Genomic DNA, 14,252 nt, shown 5'->3' on the forward strand with positions numbered 1-14,252 from the left:
TTCTGCAATTGTTATTGTCATTTTATCAGAATTTTCAGCTGAATCCTCTCTAAACTACTTTATACTATAGGTTGATGTGTAGCCAGTTTATTTTAGTGTAACCATTAACCTATCACCAGCATAATTCTTCTCAAAAAACGTTTTTTTAAAAAATAATTTCAGATCATTGGAAACCACTGTCTTTAATACATCTAAATCAAGGAAATCTTCCAGTATTTCATTGCGATGGAAGAAAAACCTGTGGCTTCAGTCAATTTTTTTCTCGGAGTTTTTGTGTTTTTTTGTGTGTGTGTGTGGTTTTTTTATCACACCCACATTTTCTTCCTACTACTGCAGTGGTTCTCTGCAAACAGATCCTCTCAAAGAATGACGTTACAATCCAGTGTATTTAATTTTTACATTTATGTCAAGGATACCTCCAGCTGGCGGGTATCAGAAGGCACTTTTCAATGAACTCTTTCAGTTAATTCCAGGATACTTAGAATTCGGGCATTAAACAGTAACTTTAGACTCAAATTACCCGGTTCCTGCAAACTCACCTAAAGTAGTGGTTTCTGATAGAACTGATCTTGGGTCAAGGCTAAATCCTCTTCTCTTCCTTCCTTATTCCCCACAGTAAGCGCTATACAACATTATCACGTCAAGTTCCCAGAAAGCCCAAAGCCAGTCTGCATTAACTTAGCTTCCTAAAAAATATACTCAAGCGTTCCAAGTTCTGCCTATAAAAAAGCTTGGAGGTCGCCATCCCCGTCCATCAACAGGTAAGAAGCTGAACAGACGGAACAAAACAAATCTTTTTAGATCCATAAAACGGACGCACACAGGTCAGAAAGCTGCCCCGGAGACTGGAGACCAACATTGGGAGCAGTGGTTTGGCAGGTCAGAGCTGGGAGTGGGAGGCTGCGAGGGAGCCAGGGCCAGGAAGAAGCCCTGAGAAAACAAGGCCCAGTTCAAAATCTCAGCAGGATCGGTGGAGAGGGGAGGAAGGAGATAATGTAAGACTTACCTCCAGGAGCTCCCCAACATTGCCTCAGGATAATCCGCCCCTGCTTCCATCGGGGGAAGAGAAGCCATTTGGAAATCCTGTGGCGCTTTCCCTTCTCCTTAAAAAGGCCTGACTCCGGGGAAACTAATTAACCAGAACCGAATCAGCTGGGGGATTATCAGAGCAGAGCTGACCAGGGGAAGAGAAGTAATCAACTCCAGTCAGCTCTAGCCTTCCTCCTGGGAAAAGAAAAAACACTCAACTCCAGTCCTTTCTAGGCGTCCTGTCCCATTAGGGGTGGAGAATCAGGGCTGGAAACACCTGTGAAGTTTATCCAGTCCAGGGCACGGGCTCACTAAAAGACCGAGACCCAATCCTAGGACTAGAGAATGCTTCTCCTCCCCCACCTCACCACCATATTACTAAAGACCTATTTACAGCAGTTCCTTTGGTACAGTGCATGATGTCCAGCTATCAAGAAAACCTTACAAGGCATACCCAAAGGCCAACACACAATTTGAGGAGACAGAGCAAGATCAGAAACAGACATAGCAGAGAGATTGAAATGAGCCGAGTGGGACTTTGTTTGAAATATGCTAAGGGGCACTCATGGATAGAGGATACGCAAGAGCAGCTGGGCAATGTAAGAGGAGAGGTGGAAATCCTAAGAAAGAACCAAAAAGAAGGAATGCTAGAGATCACACACACACACACACACACACACACACACACAGAAAAACTGTAACATAAATGAAGAATGCCTTTAATGGGCTCATCAGAAGACTGGACACAGCTGAGAAAAGAATCTCTGGCCTAGAAAATAAAAATCAATAGAATCCTCAAAAAATAAAGAGCAAAGAGAATACAGATTGAAAAAAAAATCAGAGAATATCCAAGGTCTGAGGGACAACTACAAAAGGTATAGTATAGGCATAGCTGGAATACCAGAAGGAGAAAACGGAACAGAATTAATATTTGAAATAATAATGACTGAGAATGTTCCGAAATTAATGATAGACATCAAACCGAGATCCAGGAAGCTCAGAGTACCTCAAGCAAGAAAACTGCCAAAGAAAACTATATCTAGGCGTATCGTCTTCAAAATCAAGGACATCAAAGAGAAAGTAAGAACTCCTGAGGGAAGCCAGAGGGGAAAATACCTTACCTGTAAAGGAACAAAGACAAGAATTACTACATTGACAAGCTAAACTTCATTAATATTAATAACTCAGCTCTGCAAGAGACAATATCAAGAAATGAGAAGACAAGCCACAGACTGGGAGGAAATATTTGCAAAAGACACCTCTGATAAATGACTGTTAGCCAAAATATAGACTCTTAAAATTCAACAATAAGAAAAACAACCAATTAAAAGATGGGCCAAATACCTAATGACACCTAACCAAAGAAGATACGCAGATGGAAAATAATCATATAAAGAGATATTCCATATCATGTGTCATCAAGGAAATGCCAATTAAGAAACTGTGATACCACTACACACATACTATTAAAATTACCAGAATCCAGGTAATTGACAACATCAAATGCTACCAAGGATATGGAGGAACAGGAATTCTCATACATTGCTAGTGATAATGCAAAATTGTACAGCCACTTTGGAAGTCAGTTTGATAGTTTCTTACAAAACTAAGTATATTCTTACCGTATGACCCAATAATCATATATCTTAGTATTGCCCCAAAGGAGTTAAAACTTGTGTCAACAGAAAAAACCTGCACAAGGATTTTTATAACAGCTTTATTCATAATTGCCCAAACTTGGAAACAACCAAAATATCCTTCAGTAGGTGAATGGATAAACAAACTGCGGTACATTCCAATAATGGAATGTTATTCAGCGCTAAAAAGAAATAAGCTATCAAGCCATGAAAAGACATGGAGAAACCTTAAATGCCTATTACTAAGTAAACAAAGCCAGTCTTAAATACACTCTTTGATTTCAGCTTCATGACCTTCTGGAAAAGGCAAAACTGTGGAGACAGTAAAAAGATCAGTGGGTGTTAGGAGATGAACAGGCAGAGCACAGAAGAGTTTTAGGGCAGTGAAAACACTCTGTATGATATTTTAATGATAGACGTATTATAAATTTGTCCAAATTCCTAGAATGTACAACACCAAGAGTGAACCCTGAGGCAAACCATGGACTTTGGGTGATTATGATGTTTCAATATAGGTTCATCAATTATAATAAATTTAGCAATCTAGTGGGGGATGTTGATAAAGGGGTGACGCTATGAATGTGGGGGGGCAGGGAGTATATGCGAAATCTCTATTTTTCAATTTTTTTGAAAACTTTAAATGCTAAAAAAAATAAAGTCTTTTAAAAAAGAAAGAAAAGTGTATTCAGAAAAGTACAACTTAGTCCTCTTCTTTTGATTTAAATTAAGGATTTAGTGCCCTATGAAGATATTTTCCCAACTTCGGTGGCACAGTTGTTGTTTTTTTTAACATTGTATTTTTCAGGCTCTGTAAATACTCTTCTACAAAAAGGCACAGTCTAAATTTAGACTCTTAAAATTCAAGTAATAAATTTTAGTAATAAAAGATATATAAAAAATGAATAAAAACTCCATTAATTAGAGGCAAGATCTATCGGTGACCACAAATATCTCCCTAATGCCTTGCGCAATACTTGGCTCATAGTGTGTTATCAATAAATATCTGTTAAATATCCTTGTTAGTTCCCCCCCCCACACACACAAAGACTCTCAGTCACTAATGGTTGCTCCCATTTAAATCCCCTTTAATCTTTTCGTACCCAGCTAATCTCAATGTTAACAAAGAAATTTCAGAAGGCCCAGCTGCTGGGGATAACAGTGAAAAGCTCTCATCAGTTCTACTGAGAACCGGCACTGGCTGCCCTGTGCTCCACCACGGAGGGATGAGCTCCTTGTCATCAAGATGGACAGAAGGCAAGCAGAGATGATGATGATGATGATGATGATGATGATGATGTCATTCTATAATCTTCATTTGCTAAGTGAGATGAATCAATTGAGCATCAGCTTACAATATGCCAATAAGCAATGTATATAAAATGAAGTGTTAGAAAAATAAATTTATAAAACTGCAAATAGTGTTTAAAAAGGAAAGAGAAAATAAACTTTCTATAAGAAAAAGAATCTTAATCTTAAATAGGAGATACAGCAGACAACTCTTTAGAATTTTTTAAAAGCTAGTAACTTAAATCCTAGCTAAGTGTCAAGTTCATCTACACCTAAAGTATACAGAATATGGAAAGATAAATATAAATTAAGTACTGTAAAAATCAAAGTAAAAAGGATTATGAGAAGAATCAGATTATTAAATTGGGATAAACTCATAAAGCATAAACCATAAAATGAGTTACAACTTGTAGGATATATCTGATATAAACAAAAAAAAACAATTTAACATGGAAATGGTAAACAATACAGTGTTCTAAAGAGTAGAGAAATTGATGACAGGTTATGGTTAAAGGCAGAAGCTTTTATTCTTTTTAGCTTTCTTATCAAATTCAAGAGTAATCAATTAGCCAGAACAAGTGTTTCCACAGACAAGAGAAAAGAAAACTCAATATAAAAGAGGCCCAAAGGAATGGCACAAAATTCTTTAAGGAAGTGATGAATTCCTTCATGGAGCCCTTCTCCACAAAAGAAGATTTCGGTTACATACAGAATATGAAAGTAACTGAATTATTGGCATTAAGAAAAATATAGTGAGTAACTCTTCATTAAATAACCACCACATCAAAACCTTGATGGAAAGAAACAAAATCTCTGTCATTTTTATAGTTCATAATACTGCTGTCCAAGGAAAATAAATGACTCTCCCAAGATCATATTTTATTCCTGTCAATTTAACTTTGATAAGAAAAGATCCCTGTTTTCTGATCCATAAGAGAAAAGTTGGATTCAATTTTACTTGTGATAAATATAGACCTGGACTATCTGTGCATATGAGCAATAAAACACAAGGTCAACTGGAGAATTAGGGAATTGGAAGGGTTTGGCTCATATCCTAGTGCTCTACCCCGTCACACACAGAGCAGGGCCCGTGGGGGGCGGTTGGGGCGCCGCCCTCTATCACTCACAGAGCAGGGCTGACCAGGGGGTTGGGGCGCCGCCACTGTCACATTCAGGGCAGGGCCGATGGGGAGTTATGGCTCTACCCCATCACACACAGAGCAGGGCCTGTGGGGCGAGGGGTTGGGGCGCCGCACCTGTCACACACAGAGCAGGGCTGATCAGGGGTTGGGCACCGCAGCCTGTCACACACAGAGCCGCAGTTCAATCAGGGGGTTGGGGAGCTCCCCCCTATCAGGCACAGAGCAGGGCTGATCAGGAGGTTGGGGCGCCTTCCCCTGTCACAAACAGAGCAGGGCAGATAGGGAGGTTGTGGCCCCGCCCCCTGTCACACACAGAGCCGCAGGGCAATCAGGGGGTTTGGGTGCTGCCCCCTGTCACGCTGATCCCGGTGCCGGGAGGCCTCACGGCTCTGCTGATCCTGGTGCTGGGAGGCATATTACCCTTTTACTATATAGGACAGAGGCCTGGTGCACAGGTAGGGGCCGGCTGGTTTGACCTGAAGGGTGTCCCGGATCAGAGTGGGGGTCCCCACTGGGTTCCTGGCCAGCCTGGGTGAGGGGATAATGGCTGTTTGCAGCTGGTCACACCCCCTTCAGGGTGGGGGTCCCACTGGGGTGCCTGGCCAGTCTGTGTGAGGGGCTGAGGGCTGTTTTCAGGCTGGAGGGTGACTGAAGCTCCCAATCTCTCCTTTTTTTTTTTTTTTTTTTAATTCTAGGCCAGCTTTAGCTCTGAGTCTTGGCTCAAGCTCTTAGGCCTCCGCTGCTGAAAGCAGGTTTCTGGCCTTTGTTTACCTTCTGTATTTGAAACAATGTTGCGATCCTGCTGGCTGAGGCCCAGCTGACTAAAGCAGGTTTCTGGGGTTTTGTTTAGCTTCTATATTTGTAACATAGTTGCTTAGAGTTGCAGCTCAGAGGCCAGTAGCGGCAGGCGAGGAACGTTGGAGTCCTCCGTCACTGAAGCAAGCAAGCCTCATGTTCGCTTTAAGCTGCCTGGTGGCAGCTGGCCACCATCTTGGCTGGCAGTTAATTTGCATATCGCCCTGATTAGCCAATGGAAAGGGTAGCGGTCGTACGCTAATTACCATGTTTTCTTTTATTAGATAGGATTGTTTGTACTTAGGATGACAAGGATTAAATTAAGGTTTACAAAAAAATCATATATTTGTAACACATTATTGGTCTTTATGTATAACTAGAAACCCAGTGCATGAATTCATGCACCAGTGGGTCCCTGGGTGTAGTCTACCAGATCAGGCCAAAACCGACTCTCCAACATCTCCCGAGGGGTCCCAGAATGCGAGAGGGTGTAGGCCAGGCAGAGAGACCCCACTGGTGCATGATTGGGGCCTAGGAGGGACATGGGAGGCTGGCCAGCCCACAGGACATCTCCAGGGCATGTCCAAACTGTCTTGCTCAGTCCCGATCAGCCGAACCCTGGCAGCAAGCTTACCTACCAGTCAGAATGTCTGCCCCCTGGTGATCAGTGCACATCATAGTAACTGGTCAACAGGTCAACTGTCTGCCCCCTGGTGGTCAATGCACATTATAGTGAGCCATTGAGCGGCCTTAGCATAACATTAGCATATTATGTGTTGATTGGTTGAATGGCCGATTTGTCGACAGGATACTTAGCATATTAGGCTTTTATTATATAGGATGTCCTCCAGCAAAAAATGGAAGAATTAAGTGCTCACTGGGATTCTGTATATGATTCTATTTCGTTATTTTTTAAAAATGCATTCAAGATATCCTGCATTTACAGAGACACCATAAGAAGATGTATTCATTAACACTTCTCATTCTTGAGGACTGAATTCATATCCATATCATGCGGGGTGTCTTCTCTAACAAGACCCACAATTCCATGTTGAAACATCACTTATATTAACTATAGTTCTACTTCTCTTGCTGCATATCTGTATTTTTACCATGTTGCTTAAGTGCATGACTAGACTATTCTCTTCTTTAGGTCAGTATTTCTGCATTACGTAAAACTGAATGAAATGACATTTGTGATGCTTACTAAGTTCACAGAAAATTTTTAAAAATAAGGCATAGATTTATTTTTATATTTTGCCTCAGACTTTTACTTCAACTTTAGTCTAACTTCTAAATTTACTTTTGATTGTAAATATGATATAGTGTCTTTTTGGTTACTTCTGCTGTCAACCATAACTTATTTTATGGAACCAATATTTTGGCATTATCATAAATCAAAATTCTGTCAAATACTAACTTACCTATAGTTTTTGCTCCTTAGTTTTATTGGAATTCTTATCAAAATGTAAACTTATCAATTAACTTAATTTATCTGTCCAATAATTCCTCTTATAAATCTCTAAAAAGAGATAAAATTGACTACTCTGAACAGTTGCTGCTATGTAAGAACACAGTGGCAGGCCTAAATCATCAGATGAGGAATAGTACATGGATATATACTTTGATTTTTTGGGGATCTCTAGAAGTACAATTGCTTGGTTGTACTGTAAATGTATACTTGCTTTTATAAGAAATGTCCAGATTTTCAAAAACATTGTATTACAGGGGTGGGCAAAAGTAGGTTCATAGTTGCATTGTGACATTTTTTGAATTAATAAAGCTATCATCTACACTAATAAAAGAGAAAGATGCAAATTGGCTGTACCTTCATGACACTCACCAGCCAATCAAGAGTGAGTATGCAAATCAACCAACAAAGATGGTGGGTTAATTTGCATACACAGGCACTGAGCGGCCGGTAGCCGGGTGGGATGAGATGCTTGCATCATCACCATGGCAATGACGCAGGCATTCCACATCGCCCCAGCTGCTCTGCGCCTCTGGGCAGTGTGGGAAGGTGGAACGGCAGCTCCTGGATGAAGCGAAGGCAGTGCTGGCAGCCAGGGGACGGAAGGCCCATTCTTGCACGAATCTTCGTGCATCGGGCCTCTAGTAGTAATAATAACCTGCCTGTATTTTTCCATACAAACAACTGTAAACCTACTTTGGCCATCCATGTATTTTTAATTCTTCTCTTTTGCTCTGCATCTTTGCAAATAATTAGCATTATCAGTCTTTTTATCAGAGTGCTTCTGGTAGTATTCTGTGTTATCTTTTTATTTTTCTTTATATTTCTTTGAAGAATAAAAATGTCAACCATTTTAGAGAAAAAGAAAAAATAAATTTAAAAAATGTCAAGCATCTTAATTTGTGTTCATTGAATCATCATAGAGAATCTATCACATGTGGGAATAAATCACATATTTTCCTTTCCAATGTGTACTCCATTTTTTTTTCTTCCTTGCTTTATTATTCTAGCCAGAGCCTCTAAAAAAATCAAACTGCAGCCCTGGCTGGTTTTATTCAGTGGTTAAAACATCGGCCTGCAGACCAAAGGGTCTCAGGTTCAATTCTCAGTCAGAGGCACATGCCTCTGTTGCAGATTAGATCTCTGACTGCAGTCAGGGTGTGTGTAGGAGGCAACCAATTTATCTTCCTCTCTCTCCCTCTCCTCCCTCTCTTCTATTCTCTCTAGGATTCAATGGAAAGAATATTCTTGGGTGAGGATTGAAAAAAAAAAATCAAAATGCAGTGAAGAAAGAAGATACCACTGCTGGTTTCTAACTTTAGGAAAGACATTTTAGTCTTTCACCATTAAATGAAAGAACACTGGGTTTTTATTAAATGCCTTTTATCAGGTTGAAGAAGTAGCATTCAATTCCTTAATTGAGAGTGAGTACTGAACTTAATTGTGATTTCTACAACTATTAGGATGGTCATGTGGTTTTTGTCATTTGTTAATGTGCTGTTCAATTTTTTAATGTTGCAGCCCAACATTTCTGGAATAAAATCAAATTTTTCATAATGTATTATCTTTTAACTATATTGTTGGATTCAATTTGCCAACATTTTATTGAGCATTTCTCTTCATCTATGTTCATGAGGGCATTAGTCTGCAGTATTCTTTTCTTGTAATATATTGTGTAACTTTATATTCAGTGAAATCTAGACCTTACATGTGAATTGTGAGTTGTTCCCTTTCTTCTGTTTTTATAAATGACATTGTAGTAGTATTAGTGTTAATTTTTCTGTATATTTCTTTGAATTTTCCATTGAAGATATCTGAACCTAGATTCCTTTGTTGGGTAATTTTTAATTATAAATCTATTCTTTAACTTACATAAAACTACTCAAACTGCCTGCCAGAAAATTTTTCTCTAAAACTTTTTATGATGCAGGCCTGCTGTAGTAAAAGTTTTCAGTAATGTTTCTGACGGATATGTAATTTTAACTTCATAGTTTTTGTTGTGTCTTGTGTGTGTTTTCCCTGCCAGCATTATATACTATCAGACATTTGTCTTCTTGCTTGCATTGTTTCCATTTAGAAATGTTTGGTTATTGTTTTCTTGTTGTCCCATCATGTAATGTGTCTTTTTCTATGGCTACCTTTAAGATTTTTCTCTTTACTATGGACTTTCATCAATATAATTACAATGTGCTTTGGGGTAGTTCTCTTTTTGTTGGTCCTGCTTAGATTCTATTAAGCTTCTTCCTGCTTTGGTTTTATAGTTTTCATCAAATTAAGAAAACACACCATTCTTCCTTCAAAATTTTCCTGCAGCCCTCTCTTTTCCCTCTGTGTTTGAAACAATAATTATCTATAATAATAAAAGGGTAATATGCTAATTAGACCAGATGTCCTTCTGGACAAAGCCGGGGTCTGAGCAAAGCTAAGGTCCCGGGGTCTGAGCAAAGCTAAGGTCCCAGGTTCCTGCTGGCAGCCAGAGGGAAGCTGATGTGGAAGCCAGGGGAAGGAAGGCCTACTTTTGCATGAATTTTCATGCATGGGGCCTCTAGCGCATATATAAGATTGCTTGATATTGTTATTTATTGTTGGCTTTAATTTTTTTTTTCTCCACATGATTCAATTGGGGTAATTTCTATTTCCTTTTCAAGTTCATTTATTGATAACTAATCCATTATTAAACCAACTTAGTAAATTGCATGTCAGTAGTATATTTTCAGCTATTAAAATTTCATTTGCTCCTTTTTTTTTCCATAATGTTCATGTTTTTATTATACCTATGAATACATTTAGAGAGCTAATTCCTTGTCAGCTAATCCCATCATCTTGGTCAGTGCTGAATTTATTTCTATTGCCTAATTTTGTTATTATTTTTTAATTTATTGATTTCAGAGAGGAAGAGAAGAGGGAGAGACAGATAGAAACATCAGTGATGAGAGAGAATCATTGATCAGCTGCCTCCTGCCTTGAGCCCTCAACCTGGTCATGTGCTCTTGGCCAGAATGGAACCTGGGACCCTTTAGTCTACAGGCCAATGCTCTATCCACTGAGCCAAACCAGCTAGGGCTCTATTGCACAATTTTAATATTAACCTGATATGGTCACTTTTCTTGCTCTGATTGCCTAGAAATAATTGATTAGATATTGAACATTTGGGGTATTATAATCTTGAGCAATTTGATGTTCTGCCTACATTAGTGATGAAATTTGTTCTCACAGACAGGTTACTTGGAAATTAGCTTCCAATTTGAGTCTCCTTTTAAGATTTGTTAGAATGGATAAAGAGAAGAATCTAGTCTACTGGTATCCTAGCCCTCCTAACAAGGGAAAACCATATGAAGTCTCTATCATATGCATTCTCATTTCTCAGATCTCAAAAGTATTCCCCACATTGAGTGAATTCTATGAATTATCCAATTGACAGCCCCATATTTGGTCTTTACTCAACCTTGTGAATTTTCACTCTAAATTTGCAAAGATTAGTATCCTTTCCTGTGGAGATTTTTTGTTCTCTTTCACTGAGTAGCTTCTTTCTTCTCTGGTACAATATCTGGTTAACTCCATAGTCTCAGCTTTCTTACACTCTCATCCATGCCTTTTCAACTCAGGAAAACTACAGACAAATATCTCTGATGAATACAGATCAAAAATCCTAAACAAAATACTAGCAAATTGAATACAATGATACATTAATAAAATAATACATAACGGTTAAATGGGGTTCATTCCAGGGGCTTGAGGATGGTCCAGCATAAAAAATCGATCAATGTAATATACCACATAAATAAAAGAAATGATAAAAATAATATGATCTTATCCATAGATGCAGAAAAAGCATTTATGATTCAGATACTCAATAAAATAAGTAAAAAGAAAAATACCTTAATGTAATAAAGGCCATCTATGACAAACCCTCAGCCACCATCAGACTCAGTGGTGAAAAACTGAAAGCTTTTCCTCTATGATCAAGAACAAGACAAGTATGCCCACTCTCACACCACTCTTATTCAACATAGTTCTGGAGGTCCTAGACAGAGCAATAAGACAAGATAAAGAAATAAAAGGCATTCAAATTGGGAAGGAAGAAGTAAAAGTGTCACTTTTTGCAGATGACATTATTTTGTACATAGAAAACCCTAAAGACTCCACCAAACACTATTAGAAACAATAAACAAATACAGCCAAGTTTCAGGATACAAAATCAATGTGCAAAAATCCATTTCCTTCCCATATACTAATAAAAAAAAACTTCAGAAAAATAAATGAAAAAAAAAATATTTTTGCAATTTCAACCAAAAGAATAAAATACCTAGGAATAAACTTAACAAAGAACATGAAAGACCTATATACTGAAAATTACAAAGAATTACTAAAAGAGATTGAAAAAGACACAGCAAATTGGAAAAAATATCCTGTGTTCATGGATTGGAAGGATCAACATAGTTAAAATGGCCATATTACCCAAAGCAATATACAGATTTAATGCAATCCCCATCAAAATCCCAATGCCATTTTTTAAAAAGGAATAGAACAAGAAATCATCAGATTTGTATGGAACCACAAAAGACCTTGAGAAAAAAGAACAAAGCTGGAGGTATCCCACTACTTGGCTCCAAATTAAACTACAGAGCTATGATAATCAAAACAGCATGGTATTGGCAGAGAGACACACAGATCAATGGAACAGAATAGAGAGCCCAGCTATAAAACCAGATGTATATGGACAGGTAATTTTTGACAAAGGAGCTAGAAACACACTGTGGAGTAAAGATAGTCTCTTCAATAAATGGTGCTGGGAAAACTGGAAAGCCACATACAAATGAATGAAACTGGCTTATGGTTTTTCCCTATGTACAAAAGTTAATTCAAAATGGATCAAAGACCCAAATTATAAGACTTAAAACAATAAGAAGAAAATATAGGTGCCAAGCTTATGGACTTGTTCTTAGAGAACATTTTATGAATTAACCCCAAAGACAAGGGAAGTAAAGACAAAAATAAATGATGGGATTATATCAAACTAAAAAACTTAAAATTTTTAGCAAAAGAAACTGACAACAAAACAAGAGGCAGCCAACCAGATGAGAGATGAGATTGGTAAACAGTAGCTCCAAAAAAGGTTTAATTTCCAAAATATATAAAGAACTCATAAAACTCAATACCAAACAAGCAAAAAAACCAATCAAAATGTAGGCAGAGGAACTGAAAAAACACCTCTCCCAAGAAGGCATATAAACAGCCAATAGATATATGAAAAGATATTCAACCTCACTGGCAATTAGGGAAATTAAAACTACAATGAGATACTACCTCACATTGTTTGAGTGGCCATTGTCAACAAGACAAGCAATAACAAGTGTTGAAGAGGTTGTGAAAAAAAAAAAAAAGAAACCCTCATACACTGCTGGTGGGACTGTAGACTGGTACAGCCACTATAGAAAACCATCTGCACAGTTCCTCAGAATATTAAGAATCAAGTTATCATATGACCCAGGAATCCCTTTCCTGGGTATATACCCAAAAAAACTTGAAAACATGTATTCGCAAAGATATATGCACCCCTATGCTCATTGTAGCATTATTAATGGTGGTCAAGACATGGAGACAATCAAAAAGTGTCCTTTGATAGATGATTGGATAAAGAAAATGTGGTACATATATACAATGGGACACTATTTAGCCATAAAAAAGGATGAAATAATGCCATCTTCGACAACATAGACAGACCTTGAGAATAGTATGCTAAGTGAAATAAGCCAGTCAGAAAAAGCTAAGAACCATATGATTTCACTCATATGTGGAATATAAAACTGAAACTCATGGACAGACAGCAGTGTGGTGGTTACGAGGGAAGGGAGTGAGATAATGGGAGGGGGCGATTATGGAGAGGGCCTAATATAGAGTGATTGAAGATGGTTTGACTTTGGGTGATGAGCCCACAGTGCAATATGCAGATCCTGTATCATGGAAACCCACACCTGAAACCTATATGATCCTATTAACCAATGTCACCCAAATACCTTTAGTAAGAAAATAAACAAAAATTCTTCCTAACTAATTTTGAGTGGGTTGTTTGCTTGTTTTAACACTATAAAGATTTTTTATAGTGTTAAAAATACTAGGCATTATTTGCACAGCATAAAAAGTACTGATATTTTATATGCAATAAAATTTTATTTGTAATTTACTACAATATTTCAGGTTATATAAGAGTAAATATTATCCTATATTTGGCTGCATCTTCATTTACAATTAAAATATGATTGACTCTGCTTTTATAACAGACATTTAAAACTTTTACATTAAAAATTGGTGTTTTGCCCTAACCGGTTTGGCTCAGTGGATAGAGCGCTGGCCTGCGGACTGAAGGGTCCCAGGTTTGATTCCGGTCAAGGGCATGTACCTTGGCTGTGGGCACATCCCCCGTGGGGGGTGTGCAGGAGGCAGCTGATTGATGTTTCTCTCTCATCGATGTTTCTAAGTCTCTATCCCTCTCCCTTCCTCTCCGTAAAAAATCAGTAAAATATATTTAAAAAAATTGGTGTTTTATTAAATAAAACAAATCTTGTTTAAACAAGTAAGTTTTTTAAAAAAAATGTATTATGAAGAAACAAGCTATGAATGCACAGTTCCTTAAACAAAAGAGTAGTTTGAATACAACCAAGTGGATTTTCATTTTTTTAAACCACATGAAAGTATATTGAATTTTGGTGTGCTGAAATAAGTATCTTTTGTTTCCTCAATTAGTGACATCTTTAAATTTATTTTCAATGTTTCTAAAATAATTAGGCTACTCTAATCGGCACAGCTTTGCTGTTAGACAAGCAAAAATTTCACTAACAGTGTGACTCAAATTCTTACTTGTTTCCAAATATTTTTTTCTGTTACAGATAG

Source organism: Myotis myotis, unplaced genomic scaffold, assembly GCF_014108235.1.
Source record: "Myotis myotis isolate mMyoMyo1 unplaced genomic scaffold, mMyoMyo1.p scaffold_m19_p_6, whole genome shotgun sequence".
NCBI classification, from domain to species: Eukaryota; Metazoa; Chordata; class Mammalia; order Chiroptera; family Vespertilionidae; genus Myotis; species Myotis myotis.